The following is a 10,280-nucleotide window of genomic DNA, read 5'->3' on the forward strand; positions in this document are numbered from 1 at the left end:
TTCAGCAGAAATTATCGTAGAAGTTATCAAAAGTTGCTTAATTTTTAATAAATTAAAATTCTAATTAAAATTTTTAACAATCACTACCAGATGCTATTCTCACCCTTCAAAATATATATGTGTGTCAAACATAGTACCTATAGGTGAAACAGTCTGGTCTGTAAAGCACCTACACACACAGAAACACAGTCATACGCACATTCATTTTTATTACTAGTTGCCTTTGGTGACCAGTTGGTTCTCTGAGGATATTGGTTATATTTTTTAGTTATATCTCTTAGATATAACTTTTATTTCGGAGAATTCGCGTTCAGATGCACAGGAATACACAGGCCAATAGATAATCATGTCTTAGATGTATTTGGTCTAAAATTTTTGTTGAATATTCTCATGATTCCAGTTAGTTATCCGATATTAAAGCAGTGTTATTTACATACATTTTTAGTGTTATGCAGTGTTACTACATATTCTTACATATATTGTGTATAAAAAATTTTGTAATGGAGTCCAGTCTCATGACATCATAGCTCTATTAAGCGTTAGCTCTATCTAGCTCTCATCATAGCTCTATCTAGCGGATTTTATTTACTAATCTCCTTACTTTTTGCAGCCATCAAGTTAATTTATATTCGAACAGACAGGCAGACAGCCTGCTTCTGAACGCAGTTTACTCAAAATTTGATAGAAATATACAAATTTGAACGTATACCAAATTTTATCTGTCTACCTCTAAGCACTTTTGAGTTATCTTTATCATAGACAGACACAGACGGACATTTTCCAAAAATGTGTTTTTCGAACTGAGGGAGATCTAAAATGTGGAGATCTGTCAAAATCTCGAGTTCGAATTTTTTTAACGATTACAATACATACAGCTACAGCTACGCATATAAGAAAGTAAATAAATTACGTAAATTACGTATAAATTACGTAATACAGCTACGCATATAAGAAAGTAAAAAAAGACGGGAAATTTTAAAATGCTTTAAAAATCATTTTGTAGAAATAATATTTTTGGAAGGTATAGCAAGAAAACAGTTAAAATAGCATTTAAGTTTCAGTCAACTCAGATATCAAAAAAGGCGCGCTGATAATTAAATCTTCTTACTCGAAAGTATATTTTTGCAAAAGTTGGTTTTCCAGGTTTAGCTTCTAATGCGCCAATGTGCACTCGCTTACGTTTTTCTTTATTACCAACAGTGATAATTTTCAAAATATCATAAACAAGACGGCATATAAACAGAAGAACGGATCGCATAACTATGAAGTTCAACTAACACAGACAAAAGCTCTTATTGATTGGAAAGCAAGCGATTAAAATAGCACGTATCTGCCATACCCATTCGCATTTTTAGACCTATTTTAACCCACTAGCGATAAACAAGACTCTCACCTTATTTTCTATCATGTTTTCTTATCGTTTTCATTTAAATTTTAAGCAAACAATGTGTTTTAAAATAACCTGAAAATGCTGTCTGTAAAAAATAATCCAATGCTATGTATTAAAACACGTTGTTCATATCTTCACAAGAACAAAGAAGCATGCTTTGCAATCTATAAATTCTCATTTTAAATCAGATATTTCACTTTTATTTTATATAATCTGTAAAATAAATAAGGATAAGATATGAAAAAAGTCGATTAGATAAGAAAAGGTCGCCATATCCAGGAAAAATGTAAACAAACGAAGTCTAATTTCAGTAAAAATAAAGCAATTCAATGTCTGTTACTCAGGTATCTAATTATATTATTACTAGCAAAGATAAAATCTGAAGAATTTTTTAAACTCGAAATTTAAGATACATAATAAAAAGTGATTAAAAAAAAAACTCTTCCTCTCTAAACTTTTTTTTCTTGTTTTCGAAACTTTGCAAGATTTTAGAGATTTAGAATTTTTTCCTTTGTGCATACGATAGTGAGGTGGATTGGTGGTAAAGTCTAGGCTGCAGAACCTGAGGGTGTCAGGTTCGAGACAGTAAATATGAACAATATATCGATAACAAATATGATCCATCGTGGATCAGCGGATCTGGTGCACGCCGAATCCGGCGGGGCCAAATGCCTAATGGGTGTGGAAGTTAAGAGAGAAATGTGGCAGCTCCGATGCCGTTTCCGCCATCTGTCCACGGTTCAAAATTAGGAAGTCCGTCCCAAAATAATCCTAGTGTTGCTTTAATACTGAATGTTAACAGAACTGAACTGATCCTTTGTGAATGCAGGTTACCTAATTAATTAATTATTATTTCTTATTAAAAAATTTACTATGTACGTAATACAAATTGTAATTGTAAGGTTGTTTGCTACATTCTTTTGATTTCTCATTTATATATTCTTCTTTGAGTCATTAGCATTTATTAATTACATTTTTAGAATTATTACTGGCATTAAATCATGTTATTTTACCAATCTTGACCCTGCTATATTCATTGTGTGCACAATCTATCTCAATGAAATCGAGTTCTACAACATCATAGTATTATCTAGAACAAAATTGTCTGGTCCCTCTATCTTATAATTTTCGAGTAACTGGAGCTTCTTCATACAATCCTCATATAAAGTCCATATAAGTCATATTTGAACTACATAAATGATAATAATGACATGCTATATAATGTTAGCGATACTTCAATTACCTCATAATCTATGCGATAGACTGGAAGTAAGTTTTTATAATTAAAGTACAAAATATATAAGACTAAATATTTTGCGTTTTTCATCTTGCATATATTTATGTAATAAATTGAAACTAGCCGCCATAGGTGACAAGATTATCTCACACTATATTAATAATATTAATCAATCAATTTTGTAAAAAAAAATTATTGATCACAAACGAATGATCTTTGCTATGTTTCCAAAGTAGCATAATTAATTAGTGAAATTACTCTAATTGTTGAATTGAAGCTAGGATTTTTAGCAAAAGTTTATTTTGTGACACTAGAGAATAATGGAGGCAACTGACAATTGATAACAAATTTAGTAATAGTAAGCTTTTATATGATATAAAATATGGTTTTTTCTCCCTTAAAGAATGGAGCTTGTAATAGAGTTTTTCTCTCGGAAATATAAAAAAATGGTATAGTCAAATGTTGAGGTCATATTTAGGAATTATAAGTTTTTCCTTAAAGCAAAAATGGGCGAAATAGATGAATGGTTGGGGCTGGGAGATAGTTTACTTATTTTTGCTTTTTCTAATTATGTTAAATATACACATAAATAAATAAATAAATGATTAATTGAACAGAAGCAAAATGTATAAATAAATATAACGGAAACTGTGAGAAAAGGTATCCAACGAATTCGATTTTCTATGCGAAAATTAAACAAGATGAAATTTGTAATGATACTTACAACTAATTTCGGAAAGTTCATTTATTTCTTTTCCAAAACCTCTGCCTCTTATTAAGCGACCTTCAGCTACAAATTTAAAAAAATTAAAATTAGAAATAAAATTTGAAAAAATTCTGTTAAAATATTTAAAATATAAGGATTTGGAAAGAATTTGGAAAAAATCTCAAGGATACAGAATTTTTTTACTGCTTGTGATCATTGAAATTGATAATGATCACAAATTGTGGTCACTATCACAATCAACGATATGGTTATTGTCGATTAATATGGCTTTCAGTTAGTATTCATCACATGTATTTTAGGCAGTCGATAAACATAATTTCGTATCTCGTTGAATTACAATTCAATATTAGATAATAAAATCCTTTTAGTAGGTAGTTTATGCGATTGCTCTCAAACGACATATTAACGAAAATGATGAACGCATGCTAAAGACGCTTCATTGTAATACAAAAAAAATAGTTGTCATTTTTCGTCGATGGATGCCAATCTGGTATTTTTTCTTTAACAACCTATAAATGGTTAAGCACTTACCAGCCATAGCTAAAGTGAATTCTGCACCACTTCAAGCATTAACAATCAAAGAAGTTCGAAAATTTTTCCGAGTCTCAAGGGCAAAAAAACAAAAAAAAAAAAACAGTGCGTGTTTCGTATGTCCTTTTAGGATAATCATTTCAGTATTTCAATATGCGGCAGTACCTGCTGTTGAGAAAAGAGAGAGCGGAGTGTGTGTGTATGGGGGGCGGGGTCATTAATCGTTATATGAATATGTATTGACACCCTTGGATCGATATCACCTCATGAATTTTTCTCTGAATTTTTCCCTTTCGGAGGTTTTCTTTCTTGATACATCCGGTTTTCTTTTATTGAAACATCCGGTAAGCAAAATTTTTTTCACTATGTATTCAATTATCGTATTCAAAGTGTGGGAAATAAGAAAAAGGATCTTTATTTGTACTTCTCAAGAAAATAAAAGCACTTTTTAAGGGTTTGCTTCTTTAAAATGAAGCACTTAAGGTGCTCAATTTCCCATGACATTGCGTACCCTGATTTATATACTAAATTCAGAGCACCTTCATTCTTTAGAATTAATTCTTTTCGAATATCATTAAGACGATTACATATATTCAATGATTAAAAGCCATTTTATCTATTATATTATGTATTATCTATTACATGATTTTTAGAATTAGAAGTAACTCAGGATTTAATTTCTCCTCACCCTTGTGAAAATAACAGAAATATAATAAATTCGATTCCTAATCACTTGGCATATGTCCCGAATGTTTCTCCGGTTTTTTTTCCCTTGTAAGTTTTTGCACATTTTGCGGAAGTGCACGAATTCTAAATATTTTTAAAATTAACCCTTCTTTCTAACTTTGAAAGAAAAATATCTAAATATATTTCCCATTGATATAACGATTGTTGTAAAAAATAACAAACACGAAGTTTGATTTCTGTGTTATTCATAATACGTAAATACATTATATAAATGTCCATTATAGGAATTATATAAATGTTCATTTCATACCCTACTTTACTATTAAAAACACTTTTAGACTCTTATGGATATTTTTTGACCTCTTACTACAGGCAAACTATTTAATAAATATTTGTTTTGGGCTAAGCTTTGATATAGAGTCATTTGGTGTCTTGCGAGATTGGCAATTTTTCGGTGGCGCTTTTGCTACCGTTACGCTATTGCCGCCGTTCGAGCAACATTCGGCCATTTCGCTAAAATTTGGCGTTAAACTTTTTTTTTTTTTTGCCGAAAATGCCTATATATAAAAGCTGTTCCTTTGTTTTGTTCTGTAAATTAATTTTTTTTCAATCGTGTTTGATAAAAGTTATAAAACTAGCATAAGTCATTCTTGGAAACACTGAAAATTTCAAAATTAATTTCCTAAAAATATTTAAAAAACGATTTTTTAATAAACAATGATAGTAATTTTTGATAAACAAAATTAATTTTTTATTCATTTTATTATTCGATATTTTCAATTTTTTATATTCCATATTTTTCAGTAATTAATTAATTTAAAAAATTCGGAGGGTTGAACATATAAAATTAAATTGTTTCAAAATAAATTTAATAATTTTCTGCAATTTAAGAACTTAGAAAAAAAATATCAATAATATTATCGACAGTCTTCAAGTCTCTCTCCTAGATGGCAGCATGATTAATTTCCATTATACGTGAATCGGAAAATAATGATTCTTTTCAGAATATGTCGGGAAAAAAATTTCGTACCATAAAACAGAAATTATTTTGCATATTTACAGATATATTACACTTTTTTAACCTTAACTTTTGCACCACATTAATTGACCAAAAATGGCTATTCCAGTTTTAACTCCTTCACAAAGGGAGGGGAGATGAGAAAAATAGATAAGGACTAATGGATTCGCCATCTTGTTTTCTAATAATCACTGTTGATTAATTTTCTTCCCGTATTATGTTCGCACTTCTATAAATTTTTGGACTACTAGAATATTAATTAAAGAATATTTTCTAGTTTTAGCACATTAAAAAAGGCATGATATTAAAAACTATTTTTTGAAATTTGCTCTCTTTTTCAGTCTTTAAAACTTTTCATAAATCATTAACTGAATCCTATGATTTTTTTTTCATGTTCACTTCCTGACTGCGCATTTATAAAGAATCAAAACTTAATTAAAACAAATCGATTAACTGATGATTAGGTTTTCTAAAAATCTTGAAATGTCGCATTGTATTCGGAAATATAAAATTATACCAAATTTCAAAACTCTTTGGCAAGGATAGGAATGAAAAATCATTTACAAAATTCTATACAAAACATGGAAAAGGTCAAAATAAAAACTTGGAAAAAGAGTAAGAATTTCTTTTATCCCTTACATCTAACGATTTGTGTCTCTTTTTCCTCCAGTTTCCTAGGCCCACTTCTTGGCATCTCTGTACGAAGCGGCGGAGTATTTTCTGAATTAAAAAAATAAATAAATATTTCTAAATATCACAATAAAATAATAATCATAAATATCATGTGGTGATTAATGCCTGGCATGCGGTTAATCGTATCCGAAGATCGAATTTGTGTTTTAGACCTGTTAGAATTTGTATTTTCCCCGACGGATAGAAATTAAAATTTGACACAGAACTGGATTTTGTAGTAACAAAATCACATACAAAATTTGATATATTTAAATCATTACGTTTCTCAGTTATTGAGTTTCAATTTTCTTAAAATACAAACCTGCGGACGGCCAACCTTTTATTGGTTTTGGCTCAAAATTTGATAGGTGCTTACACTATAGATACTAAATATGTATGCCAAATTATATCCATCTTGCTCTCTTCGTTTCATAATTATTGTGTTAACTTATATTCGAAAATATAAACAGACAGATTTCCTCTGAACGGAATTTCCTTAAAATTTGATAGAAATCTGCAAATTTGGTGTAAAAATTGCATATCAAATCTCATCCATTAAGCTCAAAGCATTTTTAAGCTACCTTTGTCACAGACAGACAGATTGATGGACAGACATTTTCCAAAAACGAGATTTTCTAACTCACCGAGGGTTTAAAACGTGGAGATTCGTCAAAATCTCAAAGTCTAATTTTTGAAATGTTTATTAAAGAAAATAAATAAGATTTTTTAAGGAAGTATATTAAGAATTGAAATATTATTCCGTTGGTTAAAAGTTGAGAATTTTCTTAAAGTAAATGTTAAGTAGTTACAACTTTGCAGGAGATTGTCGAAAAAGAAACGTTTGAGTAATTAATTACCTGAAACTATGTTTGTCATCACTAAAGATTCTTCTGACCATGCTGAAAAGAAAAAAAAGGATAAATAAATCCATTTGAATAAAAATAAAATTCATAAAAAATATAGATACTGTAGAAACCTAACCTTTTAACTGATTTCCACTAATTTTTTCTTAAAAGTTGCATAAAGTATAAACAAGTTTTTAGTGAAGTTTTTGTAACAATTCGTGTAATGATTATTTTTTTTAATAACTAGAAATTGCGTTTTCATGTAAGACAAATATTATTTTGTTTTAAGTGTTACAACTCCTATTGAATGAAAATAGGAAAAAGTATTATACTTCTGAAGATTTTTTTTTTTAAAAAAAAAAACCTCGAGTAAAGATAAAAGTTGTACGATTCGACCTTATTAAATCTACCAGAATTTTTAACTTAATTACATTTCATTTAAAGCAATGCCATAAAAATATTCCACTTGTTTTTCACTCGCAGTGTGCCATGTTACACCTTTGAAAAAAGAAAGTAAAATACATAATTATTGTATAATAAAATAATTATTTAAAACTTTTTTAATGATTAACTCGTATAGTTATTATTATTTCTACATTTTTGGTAATTTAAATAATATAATAATATTTTTTCTTTCCTAAAATAATAATTTAAATTTATTAAGAAAAGCCTACATATTATAAATTGAATCATATGCGTTTTACAAGCACGTATGATATTTACTAAGGCATCTGGAAATATTCTTACGACATTATATTTTCACCCAGTACGATAGTGCGCTTTTATTAAATAGAAGTGCACAGTAGAGCTGATATTACTTTTAGTATATTTCAAAAATTATAATTCTTGGTTTTACAATAAAAGCATTACCTTAACGCCAGGGTAAACCTCCAGAATCGGAACCCGAAAGACTCCCAGTTAATTGGTTAGATATATGTGAAAAGAGCAGAAAGCTAAAGTAGACACACAAAAAATCACCTATCTCCTCAGCTTCGAAAAAATAGCGCAAACACCAGCAAATTTTCGTCCACACTTCCATTAATCGAAGTAATTTAAAATGGAAGCTCATATTACAGTAGATAGCTTAAATCACCGCTAGAACTATGGTAGATAATATATGCTATAAAATTAAACTTTAAAAAAATAGCAAGTGAACAATTAATAACGATTATCGTATTTCATACTAAGTGATGAGTAAAAATGAACACGAATATAAAAACAGAAAAGAATTAGGAACGAACATTAACTGCATTATGAAAAAGAATTAAAAAAAAAAGACAAAAAGAATTCTTAAAGAAAACAAAATTATTTATAAAAATCATTATTAAAGTCTAAGAAATTTATTTTTTTCCTTTTTTTTAGTTCTGGAATAAATGATTTAGTTCTACATTCTAGAATGATATTTTTATAAAAATAATGAAATTAAACTTCTGTTCTTAATACAGGTCCTGTTGCTACTGGAAGACATGCCTGGTCTATCATATGCTATCGCTAGTAATGTCTGAACAGCCGCCCAGGGCAGCTATCAATAACTGAATTTAACAAGGCAGCTGTAATAACTGTTTGTGTTAATTTACATTAAACAGAAATAACAACAGTAAAAATATGAATGCTGCATTTACCTAAAATAAATATATATATATATATTTCTTAAAAACGACAACAAAACATGTGATAGCACCAAAGTTCTTGATTTGCTTTCTAGTGATTAGATAAAGAACTGTAACGTTTTTGTTAGTCTTTTATAACTGAAAAACAGATAGATGCATTTTCTTTCACAGAATAAGACTTAGATTTTTGTATTTTTTTTAGCTATATATTATTGATATATTTTACCTTTCTCTAACGATTTAGAAATTATATATTGACAACATTAGATTGGGAACTCTGAAGAACACTTTTCAGTGAAAAATAATTTTTCATCCATTTATCTTACTCAGCTTTTTTCTTGTGAGAGTTGCTTAGTTGATATTAAAAAGAACCGTGAGGCATCTGTGTAAGAATACTATAGAATTTCTAGAGCTTTGAAAATTTTAGAGAAAGTATGCGAGTTTCTTTTCAGAAAACTAAAAGACATGACTGAAAAATCTTACCTTTGGTGTAAATGGACACACATTTTGGAGACGTTTGCCCTAATAAAAGAAAAAAATTTTAATGATTGTCTATTTCAGAAAATCATAGAATGATAATGTTTTAAGCTTGCTTCATCTATCTTTGTATTATTTTCAGAAATTTAAATAATTATACAACAAGGTCAACATGTGCAAAAATGTATTTAATATCATTGAAGACCGCATGAGTATTATACACAGGGAGAGTTGTGAATCTATTTTAAAAATCTTAGACATTAGCATGGAATAAAATTTCAACATAATTTCTAATAATTCAGTAGATTGATGGATGTTATAAAATATCCATCCATTAAAACTATTTAATATAAGACAAAAAAAAAAGTAATTTTGAAAAAAAAAATTATGAAAGACAGGTTGGTGTTTCACTAATTGGCAAAATTTTTAACCTCTTTACAATATACAGTCATATTTTAAAGCAATTGTATTTAGAAAAGAAAAAGAAAAAGCAAGGGGTGGGGACCTATTGTGAATAAAAATGAAAAACTATTCATACAAATAATACCAATTCGAAAGCCAATAAACCAATTCTAAATTAATGCACGCAAATTAAATTGAATGTTCATAGCAACAACAATAAAAAATCTATCGTATTGCTAACATGTGGCTTGCTGAAAATTAGAAAGATCTGAAAAACTTCGGAAATATTACATTCAAGATCTTATTGCAATCCACCAAAAATTAACTCATAAAAATTAATTCCAATATGTTTCATTCTAGCCTTCAATTCGAGAATCATTGATTTTGTAGTTATCGTAGCGACATCTGTATTTCATGTCAATTGATCAATTAAAAAGTGCTGCCTCTCTACTTTTCATATTCTACTCTCTGTTTATACTCTGCCGGGGAATCCCCGTTGTGATCTCTGCCGGGGAATCCCCGCTGTGATATAAGCGTACGAAAGAGCTCGCTTCAACGACCGAGCGAATGTGATAATTGTCATTTCATCCTCTCCAATGGCAGTCAGCATTTTTCTCAATATTTTTTTAACGTTGTTGAATTTATTTTACTTTTTGGTTTGGAAAACATGGGAGAATAAGTTTT

Source organism: Argiope bruennichi, chromosome 1, assembly GCF_947563725.1.
Source record: "Argiope bruennichi chromosome 1, qqArgBrue1.1, whole genome shotgun sequence".
NCBI lineage: Eukaryota > Metazoa > Arthropoda > Arachnida > Araneae > Araneidae > Argiope > Argiope bruennichi.